Consider the following 25263-nt stretch of genomic DNA (forward strand, 5'->3'; position numbering starts at 1 on the left):
AAAGTACTAATTGAATTGTATTATTTGTTATGACCTTCTGCTAGCCTTGACTACTCTTCTGCCTACTGATTCTGTGCTTCTGCCTATCTGATCCTGTTGCTGACTAAGCCTGAACACTACTCTGATTTAGCCTTCTGTCTTTGTACCGTATCTGTCCATTTGTTGCCGAATCTGCTTGTCTGAATCTCCTGCCCTCACCAGTGAGCCTAGTCCCTGGTGAGGGATTCTCTGTACAGCTGAATCACCTGCTCCTCAGGTGACCAGTAGCTGCAGTACAGTCTGAATCACCTGCTCCTCAGGTGACCAGTAGCTGCAGTACAGTCTTAATCACCTGCTCCTCAGGTGACCAGTAGCTGCAGTACAGTCTGAATCACCTGCTCCTCAGGTGACCAGTAGCTGCAGTACAGTCTTAATCACCTGCTCCTCAGGTGACCAGTAGCTGCAGTACAGTCCTAATCACCTGCTCCTCAGGCAACCAGTAGCTGCAGTACAGTCTGAATCACCCACTCCACGGGTGATCTGATTACTAGTTCATCTGCATCTCCGGCTTGCTGGAATGATGATCCCTGTGTTCTATAGAGATATCTTCCTCTACTAGCTCCTCTGGGGGAGTTGGTATCTCTATCTGTATTACTGTTGCACCAAACACCTATCTTTACATCTGGTTATCCTGTGTCTCGCTGTACTCGCATTATTGGTGATTCTGCAGATCACTACATAATCAGGTATAGAATCTGTATTATTGGTGATACTGCAGATCACCAATAATCAGAAAATCTGTTCTTGCTGACACCAATCGTTACAGTGAGGTATGAAAATATCACCTAGGAGAAAACTCAGGAGAAAAAGTGAATTCCATATGGGCTAAGGAGTCAATGCTAGTGGTAAGTAATGTGATGCATTTTCTCATGACTCCACTCAACATGGAGAATAATTACTAAGATACTCAAATGTGAAAAGTGAAGAACATATGAATGGTATACTGGTTCAGATTAGGCCACTGATCTGGTTGAGCAGTTAAACCCTGAGTTCAAAGCTTTACAAGGCTTTTCTTTCTGCTGTACTCTAAAATTTAATGAAATACAAAGCGTTATGTTTATAGTTTATAAATATTACACATGAACATTTTAAATAAAATGATGTAAATATATATCACACTGAAATACTATTTATTGATTAGGGTTTATTAAGGCTGGGCATGTGTCATGAATAATATTAAAGCAGAATAAAAAATGTGCTGCTTTGTTTCCTAACATTTTTGTAGTAATCTGTTCAGCAAAATGTACGTAGTTTTAAAATAGATTCTTGCATTTCAATGTTTATCATATTCTCTAAAATTTTTGTGGCACGCTTAACCTTTTCAGTATTCCACATTTGATCAGATGGTCATTCAGTCCTTTTCCCTCCAGGATTCCCTAGTAAAAGAGGAGAAAGGAACAGATAACGCAGCAGAATATTTAAAAGGTCAAAATTTAAGTTTTAGAATAAGTGACAGATTTATGAGGATTCAAAATTGTGATGTTCGTGTGTTCCGAAACAAACATGATAATTTGATTTCATTTTATAGCCAATGTCAAAAAGTAACTGCCTAGTCTCACCTGGACGATATATAGTATACATTAAATACTTGGCATCATATAATGCACACATACACCTTTGCACATGTGTTTTTAATGATTGTAAACAACATAAATCCCTGATAAACAAAACTTTAATATTTCAATTAGCTTTTGATCTACTACATTAAATATCTAGGCATTTGCTTTAAATCAAAAGTCATGGTTAAACGAAATTGAAAAGGCAGCCATGTATCTAGGCATCATTTTAATGTAAACCAGGAAATGATAGCTAATGCCTGAGTTATGGACCAGAACATTGTATTTATTTTGTTAAGGTTTAACCATGAACAAATATCTTTAGTACATGTGTCATTAATGTGGTAAATAGGCAACATTCTCAAAAAGCCTTTTAAATATTAATCTCATATGCTCGTTATCTTTTTTCTGGATTATTCCCCTAGAGCAAGTGCTTTCTGTGGTAGTACTGCTGTTTTTTGTTTGTTTGTTTTACTTTTAGCACTTCCTTACTTAGTCCTGAAACACACTGCAGAGCATGTTTTGCTCTGTAGCACTGCATTTGCTTTTTAAAAAAAATGCTTTCATTGACTTGTATATAGAAAAATGCAGCAAATTCACATTTTTTCAAAAAAGTTGTGATCGTGACAATTTTGTTGTGATTTCTCCAGCAATTTAAATGCAAGTCAATGGTAGTGTTTTTTTTTTTTTGTTTTGTTTTGTTTTTTTTAATGCCAACGCAGCGCTGATTGATAAGTGGCTCTGCAGTGTGTCTTAGGCCTAAGTGTTCTTTCTTTTCCTTTCTTTATTCTGTACTCTATTGCACATAATATTCATTGATACTGAATGTTTTGTTTTAATTAGTTTCAATTGTTTGAATGTTTTGTAGTGCAATAGACATCCTTATTTAAAGTGAACCTCCGGACTAAAAATCGACTCAGCAGCACTGAAAAGGCTTTGTGTTTCTTTAACAGTTTCACAGCATCAGAACTTTGTTTCTCTTATACAAGCCTCATTTTTAGCTGCACAGAAGAAAACTGCCCGGGCTTTTTTCCCCTGATGCTATGCAAAGCATGATGGGAATTCTGATTTTTTTGTTCTCGTTCTGCTGTTTTGGTGCAATTTTTTTTTTTTACAGTTTGAATTTGACATTTGAAGCCTAGCGTGTGCAGCTGGGAGGGGTAATCAAGACACAGGACAGTTGGAACTGTGTCTCCTGCTCCTTGTCACCTCCTATTAACCAAAAAGATGGATGCCCCCATGACAAAGATGGCAGCCCCATGAATCACAAACATTTGCCTGTTCTTTTAAAACAGGGTGGGTAAGTGATTATATTACCTATCTATTCTAATTAACATAACTAATGTAACTTAATGACAGTATGTTTGTTTAGGCTGAAGTTCCCCTTTAAGGACTGAATGGTGTCATTTATCACTCTCTTTTTCTTGATGAGTGGTGGTAGCACTTTTGTTCCCACTGTGATGGATATGTGTTTAAAGAGAAACTTTACTGAATATTACATAATTAATAAATTGCTATATTTTTCCAATATTACTTCTGAAATTATTTAGTCAGTACTTGCCCATTGTAAAATCCACACTCTTTCCTCACCTTGATTTACCTTCTGAAATGTATCAGAGGTGGCAACAGCTTTATTGCTAGCAAGTGCATCACTGTGAAATATTTGTTTGCTGTGTTCCAAACTGAATAGAAATAACATCTGGTCTCCCAGATAGAGATGGCCCAAATGGTTCGCAATCGAGCCTGAACATGCAAACTTCGATGGCTCACGTTCACGGTGAACAGCGAACTATATGCGAGTTTGACACGCCCTCTACACTACATCATTAGGGTCAACTTTGACCCTCTACATCACAGTCAGCAGACACAGGGTAGCCAATCAGGCTACACTCCCTCCTGGTGCCCCCCCCCCCTTATAAAAGGCATGCAGCGTCAGCCATTTCACTCACTCGTGTTGCTGCAGTAATTAGAGAAGGGAGAGCTTGCTGCAGAGAGACATAGAAAAAGCTTAGTTAGGCTCTTGTTAGGCTTGTTTGCTTGCTCCTTGCTGATACTTATTGCTAAAAAGCACTTCTCAACAGCTCTTTTGAGAGCTAATGCTGATCTTGTGATCTATTTGTGTGTGTGTGTGTGTGTGTGTGTGTCCCACAGACACTTATACAGCCCTGACAGTTAGTCGCAGCTGGCCCTTAACCCCTTGGTAATTCCTACTGTGCCACTGCTGGGCCCCGCACATTCAGTGACTACCTGTGTGTGTGACAGCTGCACATTTGTAATACTAATCACTGCATACCTACCTGTTCAGTGCACCTACCTACGTAAGCGCACGCAGTGCTATTTACCAGTCACTGCACCTGTTCACGGTACCTTTCTGTGTGACAGCTGCACATTTGTAATACCAATCACTGCATACCTGTTCAGTGCACCTGTGTGACTTCACATTGTATTAGTCAAGTCAGTGCATACCTTTCACTTCATCCCCCCAATATGGGCAAAACAGGCACAGGCAGAGGCAGGCCAACCGGCAGGTCTGTTTGAGGTCATGCTGTCATGATTCTGTGCGGCCCTGGACCAAAGTACAGTGTTCAGAAAGCACGTGCCATCAACTCCCAAGATTGTCAGGACGTAGTTGACTATTTAACACAGAACACCTCATCTTCCTCAGCTTCTGCATGGAAACATGACATATCTTCCTTCTCCTGCTCTGATTCTGGCACCCCACTTGACACTCAGTCGGACGCCACCACCAAAGTGCCATCACCCCAGGGCTCAGCGGTGTGGACATTTTTTTGTGTGTCTGCCTCAGATGAGAGCAATGCCATCTGTACTCTCTGCCACCAAAAATTGAGCAGTGGAAAGACCAAGATCCGCATAGGGACAACTTTCTCACGAAGGCACATGATGACAAAGCACAAACTGCAATGGGATGACCACCTGAGGAAAAGCAGCACACAAAAGCAAAGCCACACACTGCAGTGGAAGATACCAGGCCACAATTATTTCTCAAAAAAAGTGATACCCAAACTGTACCGTGATGTTGAAAGGCAAGTGGTGTCATCTCTGGCACACAGCATTGGGTAAAGGGTCTATCTGACCTTGTGGTCGTCTGCAAAGCACGGTCAGGCCTGCCCGAAGACTAAGTCAGTCCCCACACACAGCATCTCTGCCTGCACGCCGTGTGACTGCGATCTGCTTTCCTGCCTTCACTGCCACCGGTGGGCCCAGGACTTTAGGTGGATTCCTGTATTTTTAAGGCTATAATAATTGTTTTTTGGTGCATGTACATGCTTGCCTAATTTTTCTGGTTGCACTGAGGCTTCAACAAAAAAACAAAAGGCATGTACATGTGTCAATTCCCCTTCGTGATCGTTACCTTGCTGTGGTGAAGGGGCTTGCGTATCACAATGAAGCAATGACCGCCGGCTATATGAGTGTCTCGGAGGGGGGGGCACACACAAGATAATAAGGTTGTTGTTTCATTGTGGAAAGACCAAATTCAATCAGCTGGACAGTCACTGTTGTTCTGTCATTGAGCTACCTCAGCCAACCATATGGGTTTGAAAAACCGCTATCGCCTGCACTCTGGCCATGGTGCGCACCAGTCCAGCACGGCCGTCACTACACAAACAGCTGTTTGCAGTGCTTTACACAGTGAGTTTGGTCTGTCAGTGTGAAGCAGTACTCTAATTACACTACCTGATTGATGTATACACATGCAAGATGTTTTAAAGCGCTTTAGGTCTCCAATTTAGCAATAAAATTTGATTTCTGCCCTTAAACGCTGCTGTGCGTAAAATCCAGATTTTCCCCGGGACTTTTGGTGTGTATCCCACTAGGCCATGCCCCCTCCAGGTGTTAGACCTCTTGAAACATCTTTTCAATCACTTTTGTGGCCACACTAGCCAGCATAAATGTTTCTAGTTTTTAAAGTTCGCCTCCCCATTGAAGTCTATTGCAGTTCGCCAAAGTTCGCGCGAACCAAACTTTTGAGGAAGTTCGCATTCGAGGTTCGTGAACTGAAAATCGGAGGTTTGAGCAATCTCTACTCCCAGAGTGCACTGGGGGAAGAATTTTCCTTGTTTGGATTGACATATGTAGTACACTCTGCTCTTTTAGAATAAAATAGCCATGCTGTAATGGACGATAGTTCTACCTGTGCATTTTTGAAACATTTGTTCTACGGTTGTATGAGAGCATACAATTAGTCCACTGTCCATAAAGAATTAGTGTGTACTTTACACTTTTAGAGATACATAGTTTATATCAGTTAGTGCAAAACTGCAGTTGCTCCTGCTTTAACCAATTCCATGCTATATAGGTGCAAAACAATCTAGAATACCATAGGTATGTCACATGCCATTTCTTATATTGTTAAACATTGAAATGTACCATTCAGCTGAAGATACTACTAGCACAAACAATAAATTGAGTGTGATGAAGGCTACACAGCCAAAAGCTTGCTTACGCTTCTTCTTATAAGTTAGCCAATAAATGGTATCATCCTAATTCAAAACTGTTAATTCAAATTCAAAACACATAATAATGAGATACTAGCATATAGTGGAGCAGATTTGAAAAATATCTTCTCCAATGTTTCAAGATCTGTGTCTGCACATAAGGAGTGTGCCTGTGCCAAAATGCCCTCTAAAAGGTATATCCTTATGACCTCATGATTTGGTCATCCAGTGGTCAATATGATTAAGGTCACACAGTATGAGAATACTGCTTCTAGGATCTCAGATCTGGAGAAAATAGGTCTATGTAAAAGGAACCCAAGATGAGAGACATATGAAGTCCGCCATATTTATTTCCTTTTAAACAATACCGGCCCTAGACTTTTTGCCGCCTGAGGCAAATTTTGAAAAAATTGCCCCCCCCCCATGGGGGGGGGGGGGGCGCTGAGCTGGAGAGGTAGCTGGCAGGACGGGGGTATTGGGCCTAGCGGTGGGGAGGGGGGTCGGCCCCCTCCCTTGCCTGGGTCCCCCGATCTGCGCTCCCCTCCAGCTTTAAATGTAGCGTAAGCAGCCGACAGACAGTAAGAGGTACGGGCGGGGGATCACTCACCTTCCTCGTTCCAACGTGCGCTCCACTGACGTCACTTCCTGCAACGCTGGCCACGTACAATACAGTGGGTGGCGTTGCAGGAAGTGATGTCAGTGGAGCGCACGCTGGAACGAGGAAGAGGTGAGTGATCCCCACCCATTGCCTCTTACTGTCGGCTGCTTACGCTACATTTAAAGCTGGAGGGGAGCGCAGATCGGGGGACCCAGGCGAGGTAAGGGGGGGTCCGACCCCCCCTCCCCAATACCCCCGTCCTGACAGCTACCCCTCCAGCTCGGCAGCCGGCCCCCCCCGCACCCACGGACTGGCGGATGCCACCCCTAGAACTTTGCCGCCTGAGGCAAAAGTTTCACCCCGCCTCATGAGCGGACCGGCCCTGCTGGCAGTCCTTTAATTCTTTCTGGTCAGTAGTTTCTGAATCACACACCTGAAACAAGCATGCAGCTAATCTTGTCAGAATTTGTCAATACACATGTAGATTTTCATCCAATGTTTCAAAATGATCAATTCTTTTCTGAATGAAAAGAAATCAATTCTTACCACACATCGCCCGGCAGGAAATCTATGAGAAATCGGTCAAATTGCAGTGTTGCACTGTTCAATGCAGTGCAACGCTGTGAGTAATCAACCTACCATGACTGCTGTCCCGCACCCCCAGTCAACCCAGATTTTTCATCCTGGCCAAGAATTTGATCAGTCAAACATTTAAAGTAATGCATTTTCATCTAATTCAATAAGAGTGTTCAGCTCTGCAGAGCAATTGAAAAGTTCAAAACGCTCAACCCCCACAATTCAAACCGGTAGGTGCAGGATCAGGAGAGCCAAGATGTCCACAGATGTACACAGAAGGATCCGCAAACCGAGCATTGGTAGAAAAACGCTGATGTTCTTTATTCAAAAATTCCACATGGCAATGACAATAAAATCACAAGGTTCAACTAACGCGTGTCAGGCTTACATAGATACATAAGAAGATATTGAGATTAGCGAATGGATTAAAAGGTTATGTATATAAAAAGTCACCACTGGAAGGAAGATTAGTGTACCACCCGCAATTTGAGAGCTCGCATTGCTGAGCATTATTGCGGTAGCAATTGGAACACCTTCAAAAAGTCGGTGATCTCCAAACAATTCCAAAATGTCCACAGGGGTGACCTTTCCTCCTTTGCTTTCCAAGGGGTGGAGCGGGTGGTGAGTCCCAAGAGAGGTGGTGACACCTACAAATTGCTTTTGAGGTGAGAGGCATATTGGATACATAAGATGGACACCCGTATCCCTAAGGGTCTTAACACACGTTGGGATCTGAGTCTAGTTTATGACTATTGAACTTGCATTCTCCCCCTTTTTCACCCCCCATAGGACCTAGGTTTTCCTCCCCCTCTTATCTGTAACATCTTGTGAGCATCTTGAGGCACTAATCTTCCTTCCAGTGGTGACTTTTTATATACATAACCTTTTAATCCATTCGCTAATCTCAATATCTTCTTATGTATCTATGTACCATGTATATTTGTATTGTCTCCTTTAAGGTGAAGGCTGGTTGAGGTATGGGGTGGAGCTCGTCCTTCTCCCACCTACATAAAGCCTTCCCCTTGCAGGTTCACTTTTAACTATGACTAAGGGCAGACTGTAAGCCCGACACGCGTTAGTTGAACCTTGTGATTTTATTGTCATTGCCATGTGGAATTTTTGAATAAAGAACATCAGCATTTTTCTACCAGTACTTGGTTTGCGGATCCTTCTGTGTACATCAGCTCTGCAGGGAATGCAGAAAATGGGAAATGGGAAAATAAATGGGAAAGGGGGTAACAACACTATAATGTTTGGGAAAAATGGAAAAATGTAATTCAAAGTGATGAGGCATCTAGGTAGTCCCTTATCTGACACAGAGTTTTCTAGCTTCCTCACACTTCTGCACTTATCTCCACTAGAAGAGGAGGAATGGTCTGCTGCAAGAGCATCTTGCTAGTTTTTTTCCCCAAAAAAACTTCACAGGTCCCATATTTTCAGACTTTTTATTGTGCTGTGTTTTGGGTGTCTGAGAAAATACCAGCAGTGGAGTTCTACTACAATGTAGCAAAATTCTGCACCCCCCAAAAAAATAACGGGCAACAGGACAGGAGTGCCTGAGAAAATACATTGTAGTGGAGTTCTGCTACTATGTAGCTGTTAGGCTCTTATTGCTAGAATCAATCTTTCATAATCATTTTGGGTGACACTCTATAAATGTCACTTAGAAACAGTACTCAGCTCCTTCCTATAGGTGGAAATGGAAATAAAGGGGAGCTGTAACGATTGGTGTCAGCAAGAACAGATTTTCTGATTATTGGTGATCTGCAGTATCACCAATAATACAGATGTTATACATGATTATGTGGTGATCTGCAGAATCACCAATAATGCAAGTATAGCAAGACACAGAACAACCAGGTGTAAGATAAGTGTTTGGTGCAACAGTAAATATAGATAGAGATACCCACTATCCCAGAGGAGCTGGTAGAGGGAGGTATCTCTATAGAACACTGGAATCAGTACTCCAGCATGCTGGAGACACAGATGAATAAGAGATCGGTTCACCCGAGGAGCGGGTGATGCACAGTAGAACGGAAGGTACTTTATCACCCGAGGAGCGGGTGATTCAGATAGTACTGTAGCTATCAACCTGAGGAGCAGGTGATTAAGACTGTACTGCAGCTATCAACCTGAGGAGCAGGTGATTAAGACTGTACTGCAGCTATCAACATGAGGAGCAGGTGATTAAGACTGTACTGCAGCTATCAACCTGAGGAGCAGGTGATTAAGACTGTACTGTAGCTATCAACCTGAGGAGCAGGTGATTACTAAACTGAGAATCACTCACCAGAACTATGCTCGCTGGTGAGGGTAGGAGAGTCAGACAAGCAGGATCGGCAACACACGGACAGATATGGTACAAAGACAGAAGACTGAATCAGAGTGAGGCATAAGCTGAGTCAGCAACAAGATCAGATAGGCATAGGCACAGAATCAGAAGGCAGAAGAGTAGTCAAGGCTAGCAGAGGGTCATAACAAATAATACAATTCAATTAGTACTTTAAGCTATCAACAGAATCTGGCTAAGTGTGGATTCCCAGCTCCTGCTGGTCCTAGCACACTTTCGGATCTGACTAAGGTCTGAGTGCTAACACGTAGCATTTGCAACAGCAGACGAAGAACAACTGACAGGCAGGTCTCCTATATATACTTAGAGCGCTCCACAGCGCCACCCCAACGCCACGCCAATCCGGAGCACTACTGGAGTCAGCTGACCGGCTGATCAGCTGACTCCCCTTCTACTTGCATAAAGGTCCTGTTGCCTGGCGCGCGCGCGTAGCCCTCAGTCTTTGTGCAACTGAGGGACCAGGCAAAACTCCAACATGTAACTGCGCGGCGGAGGCCGCTGGCTGAGACGCGGATACGGCCGCCATGCCGCTCACCGCTGTGGCGGCCTCTCCGCTATCTATTACAGTACCCCCCCTGAGGAGTGGACCCCGGACACTTCTTACACGGCTTCTCAGGGTGTAACTCGTGAAACTCTCTTTTTAGCTCCTCAGCATGCATGCGGCAATCCGGCACCCAAGTTCTCTGTTCCAGGCCATACCCCTTCCAATGGACCAGGTACTGTACAGAATTCTGCACCAACCAAGAATCTGAAATCTTCTCAATCTCATACTCAGGTTGGCCGCCAATTATCACAGGGGGGGGGGGGGGCGGGAGAGGAATCCACATGCACGGCAGGCTTCAGCAAAGAAACCTGAAATGATCTCACACCTCTCATGCTAGCTGGGAGATCAATCACACATGTCACATCATTAATCTTTCTGGACACAGGATATGGGCCTACAAATCTGGGTCCTAACTTAGGTGATGGTTGCTTTAAGGCCAGATGCCGAGTAGACATCCACACCATGTCTCCTGGGGAAAACCTCCACTCTACAGACCTCCTCTTATCTGCCTGTTTTTTCTGAGTCAGGAAGGCTTTCACCAGATTCCTTTTAACTAGCACCCAAATCTCCTTTAATGCCCTTTGCCAATCCTCTAGAGCCGGAAAAGGAGAAGATGTCACTGGTATTGGAGAAAGTTTAGGAGATCTCCCCGAAACCACCTGGAAAGGAGAAAAACCTGAAGAGGAACTCTAGGTTATTATGTGCAAATTCTGCAAAAGGCAGGAACTTTACCCAATCTGACTGTGCTTCTGCCACATAACACCTAAGAAATTGCTCCAGGGACAGGTTAACCCTTTCGGTCTGTCCGTTGGTCTTTGGGTGGTAGCCTGATGAAAATGACAGGTCCATACCGAGCTGGTGGCAAAAGGCTCTCCAGAATTTAGACACAAACTGGACTCCCCTATCTGACACCACATTCTCCGGAATGCCATGCAGCCGGAAAATGTGCTGAATGAAGAGATCAGCCAATTCCTGGGCTGAGGGGAGTCCTTTCAACGGGACGAAATGAGCCATTTTACTAAACCTATCAACTACCACCCAGATGACCGTCTTGCCCTCAGACCTGGGGAGTTCTCCTACAAAGTCCATAGACAAATGAGTCCATTGTTCACTTGGCACTGGCAACGGTTGTAGCGTACCTACTGGTGCTTGACGAGTGGGCTTATTTCTGGCACACACAGAGCACTCTCTCACAAACTCCTTGCAATCAAGTGCCAAAGAAGGCCACCATACACATCTGGCCAGTAGGTCCAGAGTTTGAGCAGCCCTGGGATGCCCTGCATTCTTATGGGCGTGAAACAACTGTAGCAGTTGTAAGCGAAAAGGAAGTGGCACAAACAGAACCCCCTCAGGCTTCCCTTCTGGGATATCCTGCTGGTAAGGCCCTAGAGTAAGCGCCCAATCCTGCCAGGTTTCAGTGGCTGCCACCACCAGTCTTTGAGGTAAGATGGTCTCAGGGGTTGATAGCTGAACTGTCTCGGCCTCAAAGCACCTAGATAATGCATCTGCTTTGACAACCTTACTTCCTGGAGTATACGTTATAATAAATCTGAACCTTGAAATGAACAAGGACCAGTGAGCCTGTCGGGGGCTAAGCCTTTTGGCCGCCTCGATGTACTCCAAATTTTTATGATCAGTATAGACTGTAATCGTATGTTCTGCCCCTTCAAGCCAATGGCGCCATTCCTCAAAGGCTAACTTAATGGCCAAGAGCTCCCGATTGCCGATATCATAGTTCCTCTCGGCTGGAGAGAACCTACAAGAAAATAAGGCACAGGGATGTAGTTTGCCTTGAAGGCCAGAGCGCTGAGACAGCACAGTCCCAACCCCAATCTCTGATGCATCCACCTCAACAATGAAGGGGAAGGTAACATCTACGTGTCTCAAAATGGGAGTAGAACAAAATAACCTTTTCAATGTAGCAAAGGCAGACCGTGCCTCTGCTGACCAATGGTAAGTGTCAGCGCCTTTCTTGGTAAGGTTGGTGAGGGGTGACACTACAGAAGAAAACCCTTTGATGAACTTCCTGTAGTAATCAGCAAAGCCCAGAAACCTTGGGAGTGCCTTCAATCCTACAGGTTGAGGCCACTCCAATACAGCAGAGACTTTTTTTAGGATCCATGGAGAGACCTGAAGTGGAAATAATATATCCCAAGAAAGGGACTTTAGTGACTTCGAACAGGCATTTCTCTAACTTCGCATACAACGAGTTCTGCCTCAATTTTCTTAGAACAAACTTCACGTGTTTCCGATATTCTGTCAGATTGGGTGAGAAAATCAGTATATCATCCAGATACACTAGCACAAATTTTCGTAGAACTTCTCTAAAAACTTAGTTGATCAACTCTTGGAAGACGGCAGGGGCATTACACAACCCGAAGGGCATGACCAGATACTCGTAGTGCCCATCGGGCGTGTTGAATGCCGTCTTCCATTCGTCACCGTCCCTAATGTGTACAAGGTTGTATGCCCCTCGTAGGTCCAACTTAGAGAAAATACTGGCATTGGTCACTTGAGCAAATAAATCGTCAATCAACGGCAGTGGATAATGATTCTTTACTGTGATCTTATTCAACCTCTGATAGTCAATACAAGTTCGAAGCCCACCGTCCTTTTTCTGTACAAAAAAGAACCCAGCCCCTGTAGGTGACCGAGAAGGACGGATAAAGCCCTTGGCCAAGTTTTTTCCTTAATGTATTCCTCCATCGCCAGCTTCTCTGGCCCCGACAGATTATAACGTTGACCTCTAGGGGGCATACAACCTGATCTTAGCTCTATGGGACAGTCGAAATTCCGTTGTGGTGGGAGTTTCTCTGCTGATTTGGGACAAAACACGTCAGAAAATTCTGCGTACTGCACTGGCACCCCTTTCACTTGAACCTTGGTGGCACAAACAGCAACTTTCTCCAAACAATGATGATGACAATGGGCCGACCAGCTCTGTAGCTGACCTGAAGCCCAGTCGATCTGAGGGGATTGTAGTTGCAACCAGGGCATACCGAGGATTATAGTAGAAGTTGCCATTTGCAGGACAAAGAACTGTAGTTTCTCCTTATGTAGAACCCCTATTTCACGCAATAACAAGGGAGTCTGGGAAAGAGGCTGTCTACATTGTAACGGAGAGTCATCTACTGCTGTGATCAGAATCTGACGGTCTAACGGGAGTAAGGGAATCCCCAATTTTTTGACTGTAAGGCTTGGTGGTGTATTCTCCACAGTCAGCATGCAACGCATGAGCTGACGTGGAGGAGGTACACACACTAGCACAAGGAAACAGGCTATCCCTAGTATAGTGGAGGGGAGGACTGACTCCAAAGGGAGATTGTGGCGCACAGAGCCGGTGCAGATCCGACAGCCACAAACAATACTTTTGCGATAACGTCTCAGCGCAAGGTAGCGCTGAGCGCATAAACCAGAACTGAGGAGATCAGGACAGGTAGACAGAATGAACGCTTGCTAGCTAGCCGCTACTTAATGACAGCAAGCGTCCACAACAAGACAGACTGGAATGAGGCAGCCAATGCGTTTGCAGCGATGGCGTGCCTCACAAAGACAGGACAGGATAGTCAGGAAATAGCAGGATCAAGATAGATGAACGTAACACAGACAAAAATACAATAAGTATGTTTTCCTAGCGTATTACAATTACAGCTATCAATGAAACTATTTGTAACGTCTGACTAACATATGTATATATCAGCAATGAACCGATATATGACATAAGCAGGAACACTGACTAGAACTGGAGCAATACAGGGAACAGGACTCAGAAGGATTCGCTATCTCTTTGCAGAGATGAACGCAATCCACAAACGGAAACAGGACAGGATTCAGAAGGATTCGCTATCTCTTCGCAGAGATGAACGCAATCCACAAACGAGACCCAGGAGCAGGGTAACTACCTCAGCACGGGTGATCACGGTACGCGCAACCTACCAAAACGTGCTGGAAAGCTGACTAACTGCACACAGGATATAAACAGTTCGTGTACGTATACATCAGCGACACTGATGTATCAACGTAACACGAATACAAGGAAAATAATAAACGTGCTGGTATGCATATATATTGGCAATGAACCAATATATGATGCAAAGACCAGCAAAGTATCTTTAGAACAAGAAACACGATCGAGGGCTGAAGCGACAGCAAGACAGGCTTAAACTGAAGCTATGAAAACCCGAGGAGTCCTGCAGGAAGCAGATCTTTATACTGAGGTCATCCAATGGGAGCAGACATGCAGATTCCCACACAGGTTAATGATAATCAGTCACAAGCTGACAGCAGGGAAAGACAGACAAAGCTATGCAGCTTGCATGGAAAGAGATCAGAACTGCCTGAGCTGCAGCACTACTATTTCCAGCAATACCTGCTGCAGCAGCGATCATGACATTGACAAACTCATAATCAATAAAATTAGCTGCAGAACCTGAGTCTACAAATGCTTCTGTGGGCGTGGCCCGACCCTCCCAGGTAATGGAGCAAGGGAGGAGCAAGCGGTTATTATTTAGAGGTACCAATGGCTCGCCTAGGGAATTACCTCTGACTACACCTAGGCGGCAGCGTTTCCCGACTTTTTAGGGCAATTCTGGACAACGTGACCCTCCTCAGCACAATATAGACAGAGTCTCTCTGACCTTCTGCGATTCTTTTCCACTTGCGTTAACCTAGAATGACCGATTTGCATCGGTTCGTCTTGTGGTGACGAGGGTGGAGAAGAGGCGTAGGAAATAGATCTTACAGCGTTTTTCCCACGGGTTCGTTTTTGATAGCGAAGGCGGCGATCAACCCACACTGCCAATGAAATTGCCTTGTCTAGGGATTTAGGCTCAGGAAGCCCTAGCATCAGATCAGAAACTGCATCGGACAAACCTGACAGGAAACAATCTAATAACGCATACGTTCCCCATCTAGCTGACACAGCCCACCTCCTAAACTCTGCGGCATAAATCTCCACCGGATTACAACCCTGCCTGAGAGTCTTTAGCTTCCTCTCAGCCATGATAGCAACATTCGGATCATCATAAATACCGGCCATGGCCTTAAAAAAATTCTTGAACTGAGGATAAAGCCTCATGCTCTGCATGCAGACCACATGCCCATGTTTGTGAATCTCCTGACAAAAGGGTCTTTATAAATGTTACCCTCTGGTTCTCAGATCCTGACAGATTAGGCCTCAACTCAAAATAGGATAGACAGAAGGATCCGCAAACCGGCCATTGGTTGAAAAAAGCTGGCATTCTTTATTCAGGAATTCCACATGACAAGTGCATAAAACCACAAGGTTCAACTAACGCGTGTCGAGCTTACAATCTGCCCTTAGTCATAGTTAAAAGTGAACCTGCAAGGGGAGGACTTTAAGTAGGTGGGAGAGCAACAGGCTCTGACCTATACCTCAATCAGCCATCACCTTAAAGGAGACATTACGAATACACACAATATAAGAGTATATGACAAAATGTTATCACTAATGACAATAATGAAATGGATTATATGTTATCATTAATAACAATAATGAAATATATTAAAAAGTAATGTAAAAAGTCACCACTGGAAGGAACATGATAGCTTCAAGTAACAGATGGCAAACCATCTAGGAAAAGAGGGGGGGGGGGGGAGAAAAGAGAAACACTAGAGTCCTGTATGGCAGGGGTAAAAAGGGAGGAGGCAGAATTGGCAATCATAAACTAAATTTAGATCCAAGCGTGTTTGGAGACCCCTCAGAGTGCGAGTGTCCATCTTATGGATCCAATATGCTTCTCGCCTCAAAAGTAATTTATATGTATCGCCACCTCTCTTAGGACTCACTATTCGTTCCACCCCTTGAAAAACGAAAGAAGAGAGATCGCCCTTATGAATGTTTTCAAAATGTTCGGAGACTGCCGATTTTTTGAAAGTTTTCCATTTAGTACCACAGTAATGATCAGCAATGCGGGCTCTCAAATTGCGAGTGGTGCACCCCACATACTGTAAGCGGCACGAGGTGCAAGAAATTACATAGATGACGCACCTCGTGTCGCAGTTTACATAATGTTTAATAGGGAGACTGCTACCAGTCGCAAAAGAGAATATGGACGATCCCCTTTTATGACAATGGCAGTATTTACAGGTGGAGAATCCACAGGGATAAGATCCCACTGTTGCTAGCCAGGTGGGGGTACGAGACGAAAGAGGAGACTGAAAACAGCTCGGCGAAAGGATAGATCCCAAAGTGCGTGCCCTTCTAGCAGAGAAGCGGCACCCCTTCTTTAATATTGTCCTGAACCTGATATCGGAATATCAGGTTCAGGACAATATTCTGACTGAATGTTTGATTCGGGGTTCTACCTCCAGAGATGCAGAGCTTCTATGGGGGCTAAGTTTTCCCCCTCCCTGGCCAACCTATACATGGGCTGGTGGGGGGAGCTCCGCATCTTTGGAGACGAGAACCCCTTTGCCTCCCATATCGTTTGGTATGGCAGGTTTATAGATGATTTGCTTTTGGTGTGGGGGGGTCCTCCCGGCCTTCTAAGTGACTTTCTGACCTATGTCAATTGTAACGAACTTAATTTGAACTTCACTATGAGCCATCATAATACACACATTGATTATCTGGACCTGACCCTGACTGGTGATACTTCACTTCACCGAGTTTCCACCAGGACTTACCGCAAACCCACAGCAGGAAATTCCATACTCCTTGCAAGCTCCTGTCATCCCAGACACACTATAAATGCCATCCCCACAGGGGAATTTACTCTGGCAGCCCGCAACTGTTCTAACCCAGTGGAATTGGAGCAAGAATGCAATTCAGTTGAGGATAGACTAAAACAAAGAGGGTATACTAAAAAACAGCTAGCTTGGGGACGTCTCAGGGGCACTAGGAAACCACGGAGTGAACTTCTACAAACTAGAAACCGTAGTGGGGACCAAGACGACAGGGTGAATTTTGTAACAGAATATAGCCTTGAATTTAACAGGATCACAAACATTGTGAAGAAATATCTTCCAGTGCTGAATTCCGATATCAGGTTCAGGACAATATTAAAGAAGGGGTGCCGCTTCTCTGCTAGAAGGGCATGCACTTTGGGATCTATCCATTCACCGAGCTGTTTTCAGTTTCCCCTTTCGTCTCGTACCCCCACCTGGCTAGCAACAGTGGGATCTTATCCCTGTGGGTTCTCCACCTGTAAATACTGCCATTGTCATAAAAGGGGATCGTCCATATTCTCTTTTGCGACTGGTAGCAGTCTCCCCATTAAACATTATGTAAACTGCGACACGAGGTGCGTCATCTATGTAATTTCTTGCACCTCGTGCCGCTTACAGTATGTGGGGTGCACCACTCGCAATTTGAGAGCCCGCATTGCTGATCATTACTGTGGTACTAAATGGAAAACTTTCAAAAAATCAGCAGTCTCCAAACATTTTGAAAACATTCATAAGGGTGATCTCTCTTCTTTCGTTTTTCAAGGGGTGGAACGAATAGTGAGTCCTAAGAGAGGTGGCGATACATATAAATTACTTTTGAGGCGAGAAGCATATTGGATCCATAAGATGGACACTCGCACTCCGAGGGGTCTCAACACATGCTGGGATCTAAATTTAGTTTATGATTGCCAATTCTGCCTCCTCCCTTTTTACCCCTGCCATACAGGACTCTAGTGTGTCTCTTTTCTCCCCCCCCCCCCTCTTTTCCTAGATGGTTTGCCATCTGTTACTTGAAGCTATAATGTTCCTTCCAGTGGTGACTTTTTACATTACTTTTTAATCTATTTCATTATTGTTATTAATGATAACGTATAATCCATTTCATTATTGTCATTAGTGATAACATTTTGTCATATACTCTTATATTGTGTGTATTCGTAATGTCTCCTTTAAGGGCTGATTGAGGTATAGGGCGAAGCCTGTTGCTCTCCCACCTACTTAAAGTCCTCCCCTTGCAGGTTCACTTTTAACTATGACTAAGGGCAGATTGTAAGCCCGACACGCGTTAGTTGAACCTTGTGGTTTTATGCACTTGTCATGTGAAATTCCTGAATAAAGAATACCAGCTTTTTTCAACCAATGGTCGGTTTGCGGATCCTTCTGTGTATACTTGTGGACTGGCCTGGCTTACCAGATCCTTCACCCACTGGTTTGATTTATAGGGGGTAGAGCTTTTTGGACTTTTCAATTTTCAAAATAGGATAGGACACAATTCCTAAAATTCTGAAAGTCAGATCTATGTCCAGAAACCTTTTCGGGTACGGGCATGCGAAGGTCCGTGACTGGAGGGGATTGCACTGCATCAATAGTCGTTTGAAGTACCTGAATTGTCCCAGACAGTTGGGTGATCTGAGTCTGTTGGGTATTGATCACCCCGTTAAGATTATTTACTGCGGTGGTCAGGACTTTAACCTGACTACGCAGTGCATCCATAATGTTTGGTCTGCTGTTCTGTAACGATTGGTGTCAGTAAGAACAGATTTTCTGATTATTGGTGATCTGCAGTATCACCAATAATACAGATGTTATACCTGATTATGTGGTGATCTGCAGAATCACCAATAATGAAAGTATAGCAAGACACAGGACAACCAGGTGTAAGATAAGTGTTTGGTGCAACAGTACATATAGATAGAGATACCCACTATCCCAGAGGAGCTGGTAGAGGGAGGTATCTCTATAGAACACTGGAATCAGTACTCCAGCAGGCTGAAGACACAGATGAATAAGAGATCGGTTCACCCGAGGAGCGGGTTGTGCACAGTAGAACGGAAGGTACTTTATCACCCGAGGAGCGGGTGATTCAGATAGTACTGTAGCTATCAACCTGAGGAGCAGGTGATTAAGACTGTACTGCAGCTATCAACCTGAGGAGCAGGTTATTAAGACTGTACTGCAGCTATCAACCTGAGGAGCAGGTGATTAAGACTGTACTGTAGCTATCAACCTGAGGAGCAGGTGATTACTAAACTGAGAATCCCTCACTAGAACTATGCTCGCTGGTGAGGGTAGGAGAGTCAGACAAGCAGGATCGGCAACACACGAACAGATACGGTACAAAGACAGAAGACTGAATCAGAGTGAGGTATAAGCTGAGTCAGCAACAAGATCAGATAGGCATAGGCACAGAATCAGAAGGCAGAAGAGTAATCAAGGCTAGCGGAGGGTCATAACAAATAATACAATTCAATTAGTACTTTGAGCTATCAACAGAATCTGGCTAAGTGTGGATCCCCAGCTCCTGCTGGTTCTAGCACACTTTCGGATCTGACTAAGGTCTGAGTGCTAACACGTAGCATTTGCAACAGCAGACTAAGAGCAACTGACAGGCAGGTCCTATATATTCTCAGAGCACTCCACAGCGCCGGCCCAGTCCCTCAGCCAATCTGGAGCACTACTGGAGTCAGCTGACCGGCTGATCAGCTGACTCCCCTTCTACTTGCATAAAGGTCCTGTCGCCTGGTGTGCGAGCGCGTAGCCCTCAGTCTATGTGCAACTGAGGGAGCAGGCAAAACTCCAACATGTAACTGCGCGGCGGAGGCCGCCAGCTGAGAAACGGATACGACCGCCATGCCGCTCACCACCACGGTGGCCTCTCCGCTATCTATTACAGGAGCAGAAGGCATTCCACTGTCAATGTTAGACAGTCACTCAAGATAATTACAAAAAAAATTTTTAGTGATGAAAATGTATTATGTGTAGGGCAGGGATGGTCGTAGTCAGCCAACTTCGCTACGCTGGAACTACAAGTAGTTCTACGCAATTATGCTTCGCAAACTACGATTTAGAAATCAGAAGCTTCGCTATATTTGCATTTCGTAGACTACGCGTTAAAATACGGGAGCTTCACGTAGTGTGAAGCTTAGTGTATGCGGACGCTTATGCCCTTATGCAGAAAAATTTCCGCAATAATCCGCTAAATATGCGCATGGCTAAACTAATATATGCGTACATTCCACCTTCCAATGCGGAATTGTATACGTATAGAAGGGCAATAATATTTCTGCGCATGCGCAATGATCCGTATAGACGCAGTTACCGCACGTGTAGTTGACTTCGCAATACGTACATCAACTACGCTTCAAAAAGGCGGTACTACGACTATGCGGAAATACATACTTAATGTTTTTAAACTTTGTCTATGAACTACGATGCGTAGTTGTGGACTACTATGTGTAGATTTGCACTGGCATACATTATGAGCAACCCTGGAGTAGGGTAAATGAATGGGACTATTGAAGGGAAAGCAAAGAATGTGATTGTGGCAGGCTATAGCTTACAACACAAATACAAGGAAATGAGTAGCAGAAAAGCACAATAAGTGAAGGACCTCGACCAGTATATAGTCACATATGCCAAGGTAATGGAGCTGCTCAGAGTTCATTAACAGACTACCTGTTGAAGCCCTGCAGCTCCATAATACCCACCCAAAATGGTGCTGAATCCCTGGCCTGCTCCCTTGACCATAGGAATGACCTGGGAAATAATTAGGATGTCTCACAGCACAATGGAGCAGTGGCTTTATGGAAAGAAATTTAAAAGATAGTCTTGAGCACATGTGTATGAAATTGGTAGATTTAAATCAGGACTTATCACCAACAACTTTGCATAAAAGAAAGTACATGAGAGAAATGACTGCAATTTTTTCTGCTGCCCAAATTAGATATTGATGGGGCTTCCCCTTTAAATGATCAGTAATACACAATGGAGTCACACAAAGACAGGGCTACCCCCTTAGAGGTAGAAAAATACTCTTAACTAAACTGGGATTACAGCAACTATCGGCAAACCATCCCAGAGTCAAGGACTGTTAACTTTCACCAGATTGCAAGACAGTAAAGGACAGTAAAGCATCATTTGGATAAGCCTCTGTACCTCACTGCATGTGCAGTAAACTATAAATTTAGGCTGCAGCAAAGAAAAGGTTAGTAAGAATGTGGTTCATTTCCAAGTTCATACCCATGTATAGGGTTTCCCTCTTCTACAGACAGACAATTTCCCTTTTTCTTTTCTCATCTATAAATGAAGCATTCACTAAATGCCAGTAAAGTTGCTGTGTGTGCAAGTAATTGTGTGTGATGGCTAATCTCATTATCTTGTTTGTTATTAAATGGTGGGGCATTTCAGTCCTGTGCTAAAAGCAGATTTCCACTGGACTATCATGTCTGTCCCCAAAACGGATGGAGCACCCATGCTGATGCAAATTCACATCCGTATGCCTTTGTTATGCAATGTACAGCTATGGGGATACAGATGTGTGCTGCAGAAAACTTCAGCATGAATCATTGTCTCCTTGGCTACTGAGAGCTGCCTTAAAGTGTACCTGAACTGACATGAAAAGTGATCAGAAATCATGGGTACATATAGTACCAATCCTACTTAGAAATTATCTGCATACTTTTTTAAATTATTGCAAGGTTAATAAACAAATGCTTTGTCTGTGCAAATGAGGCGGCCATATTGCAGTCAAATACAGTATCGGTCTTAATACCAGTTTTTCTTTTGTATAACATATACATCGTAGTGAAGCACCAATGTGTGTTTAGTTTAGTTTTTAACTTTTCTTTTTAGGATCGTACTCCTATTCTCTAGTTGTATGACTAAATTTAACACTACCTGACCATCTAATACTTTTTGTCTAATAGGTTTGATGTCATTTTCATAGTGCTATACCAGTTAATTAACCACTTATGTACCAGCGGTCTTTGCCCCCTTAAGGACCAGAGACCGCAGGTACAAGAACAACGGAATCCCGACGAATCGCCATGCATACCCGACGCAACCGCCATCATCGCCACATGCTGGGATCCTCAGAACATAGGACTCTGCCGTCTCTATGATGGCAGAGTCATGTGAGCCGGTCAGGAGCTGCTTTCATTGGCTGCTGACCGTGTCTATCCATGTAAGCCAATGGGAACGGCTTACATTGATAGACATGGCCAGGAGCCAATGAAATCACTGGCTCACAGGGCTCTGCAGTCATAGAGACAGGCAGAGACTGTGAGCTGCAGTGAAAAACATTGGGTTTGAGCAGCGCGATCGGCAGGGAGCGACGGAAATGGCTAATGCGCACTGCGGACAGTGATTGAAATCTACGCCCTGCCAGCCAGGAGCCCACCAAAACAGGGCATGGATTTCAATCACTGCGGTCCGAAAGTAGTTAAAACAATTCTGACTTAGTATTAAAGCTCCACTCAATCTAGAACCTTGCAGTTCAATTAGTATATAACACTAAACTATTAGATAATAACTCACTAACACCTTCAATTTCCTACATGCTACTCAATTTATTTAATAGATAAATTAAGGTTAGCATTTATTGGTAGAATATAATAAGATTAAAACTCAATGATACAATTATCGATTGATTGGTTCATGAACCACTTTTTAAATCGAACAGGTTAGCCTAAAGAGTCTCTTTACCAGTCAGTCAGACTGGTTAGAAATTGACTGGACTTAAGGTGTATTTTCGGCACCAGTTACCCCCGATCCCATTACTCTTAAGGTGTTGATAAGTATACCAACCCTGATTATTGTTAACTTGATTGTTATCTATGTAGCTATTATTGTAATTGTACCTCTGGAATGTACCAGTTTGTATTTCAATCCCTTTGTGAATTTATATATGCTGGATTATAGTATTACTTGTTCTATGTTCTTTTTATTGCAAACCAATAAAAATGATTATTGGAGAAATACAGTAGCAGTCCTCCAGGAAAGTAAAAACAAACCAAAACACATGGATCTAGCTTTGCAAACAACCGTATGTGTAGAAGACCCCAACTGATGCGACTGAACCAGCTACCGGGGCCGATCATGGCTGAACAGCAGACCACGGGAGGGTGGCGAGGCACTCACACGTGCTTATGGGGCTGGAGGAAGCCATGGGTAAGTATCAAATCATTACTTGTTAATTACTTGAAGACCGCCTCACGCCAATGTGCGTGACCGTGGCAGCAGCCCTAGGACTGCCTAAAGCCAATTGGCGTCAAGTCCTGGGGCTGCAGTTTCACAGGGAATGGCTGAGCACATGCGTGATTGTTCCCTGCCACTTCACGGAACAGAGTTCCGTGAATAGCCTGCTAGCCGCCAATCGTGGCTAGCAGGCTGTTTGTAAATGAAAGGGGAAAGAAATCCCCTTTGTTTACAACTGTGCAGCGCTGCGGTCCACAGCAGCGCTGTACGAGATCGGCAATCCCGGCCTCTGATTGGCCGGGGAGTGCCGTCCTCTCATAGGCTGATGCCTATGAGAGGAAGAACAGGATGGATCGCCGTTCTGTTCCAATTCAGACACCGGAGGGGAGGAGGGAAGGGGAGGGAGGAGGGAGGGAGGGAGAGCCTCATAGAGGCTGAAGAAAAAAAAACTGCCGCAGTGATCGGACCCCACCAGCGGCATGTCCCCTTAGGGACAAAAAAAAGGAGGTGAGTCAGATCACTGGTCTCTATAGCTGGGCTGTGCAGGAGGCTGAAAAGCCTGCACAGCCCAGCACTGCAAAAAATGGCCTGGTCTTTAGGGGGGGGGGGGTTAGCACTGTGGTCATCAAGTGGTAACATCTCTAGTACACTTTAAAGTGTCCCTGAAGGGATATGTGACATGATGAAATAAACAAAGGTGCATGTAATACTAGCCTTACTAAGAAATTGTGTGAAGTCCCATTCTGTTTTCCAGTACAGCACCTGTTAAAAAGAAGCCTTGAGTTGTTATCTATGCAAATTAGCTTGTTAAACACCTTATTGAATTTAATCCCTTTCCTGGAAAGTTTTTCACAGCTGCTGTTTAAAACCCAATCTTAAAAATGAAGACATTATTTATTTATTTATATAGCGCCAACATATTACACAGTGCTGTACAGAGTATATATTGTCTTGTCACTAACTGTCCCTCAGAGGGGCTCACAATCTAGTTTCTACCATAGTCATATGTCTATGCATGTATCGTGTAGTGCATTTATCATAGTCTAGGGCCAATTTAGGGGGAAGCCAATGAACTTATCTGTATGTTTTTGGAATGTGGGAGGAAACCGGAGTGCCCAGAGGAAACCCACGCAGACACGGGGAGAACATACAAACTCCTTGCAGATGTTGACCTTGCTGGGATTCGAACCAGGAGCCCAGTGTTGAAAGGCGAGAGCGCTAACCACTATGCCACCGTGCTGCCTCATTAAACATAAAATACAAAAATATGACACTCAGTTCTACTATGTTACTAATGCTCTATGTGTCATTAGTACTACACATACAATTAATTAACTTAGAAGTTTTTTTGTTTTTTGTTTAAATTTTTTTGCTTTGCTTTAAGGATGGAATATTTGTAAATTAGGAATCCATATTCATTTATAGCATTCTGTTTGATTTTTTTTTTTGGTGTTTGGAGTTGTAAAAATATTTTTGAGATATTTGTTGTAACGATTGGTGTCAGCACACAGAGAGAATCTGATTAGTGATGATCTGCAGAATCATCAACAATACAGATGTATACTTGATTATGGATGATCTGCAGAATCACCAATAATACAAGTATGACTAACCTCTGGACACCTAATGAAGTGTAAGTGTTTGGTGTAACTGTAGGCTATCTCCCGTGAGGCGGGAGATACAGGCAGCTCGACCAGGAACCACCTGAGGGGCAGGTGGCCCTCGGCTGTGCAGGGACTATCTCCTTGAGAGAGGGAATAGAGAGAACCTGGCAACCAGTGATACTTGGTGATCAGATAATAGACTGTACTGCAGCCAGGGGACTCCAGAGGAGTAGAGGCCACTGGCTGCTAGCAGGCCGGACTCTCTGAGAAGCAGGAGTCCTAATAGCTAACTGACACTTGGTGGAATAGTGGCACAGATAGTACAGATAGACTGAGCACTCAAGGGATGAGTGACAGCCTGGAAGGTTGGGCAGGCCAGGTCGGCAACACACGAGCAGATAAGGTACAAAGACAGAAGGCTAATTCGGTAACCGGGTACAGGCAGGGTTTGGCAACAGGTAGGCAGATATGCAGAGGTACCGAATCAGAAAGCAAGAGAGAGGTCGACAGAGCAAATAGTCATAACAGATATAAAGCACAGTCCTAGTCTGAGGTGTGAGGTCCTTGGTCTCGACACCCGGGAACTAGTCTAGAGAATAACTCAGCAATGATACAGTAATCCTAAGCTTGGGTGTGAGGTACTTGGTCTCAACA

The 25263-nt window shown here is 44.2% G+C and overlaps 1 long non-coding RNA gene across 1 annotated transcript in view; it reads right to left on the reverse strand.

Moving 5' to 3' along the window:
• Nucleotides 1–1295: 1295 nt before the first annotated feature.
• LOC137517598 (uncharacterized) overlaps nucleotides 1296–25263 on the reverse strand; it is a 176706-nt gene continuing 152738 nt past the window's right edge. The window contains exon 3 of the long non-coding RNA XR_011020588.1: nucleotides 1296–1415. This is a non-coding gene — a long non-coding RNA (uncharacterized lncRNA). The remainder of the gene's footprint in view (nucleotides 1416–25263) is intronic.

Source organism: Hyperolius riggenbachi, chromosome 5 (genome assembly GCF_040937935.1).
Source record: "Hyperolius riggenbachi isolate aHypRig1 chromosome 5, aHypRig1.pri, whole genome shotgun sequence".
In the NCBI taxonomy this organism is placed as follows: Eukaryota; Metazoa; Chordata; class Amphibia; order Anura; family Hyperoliidae; genus Hyperolius; species Hyperolius riggenbachi.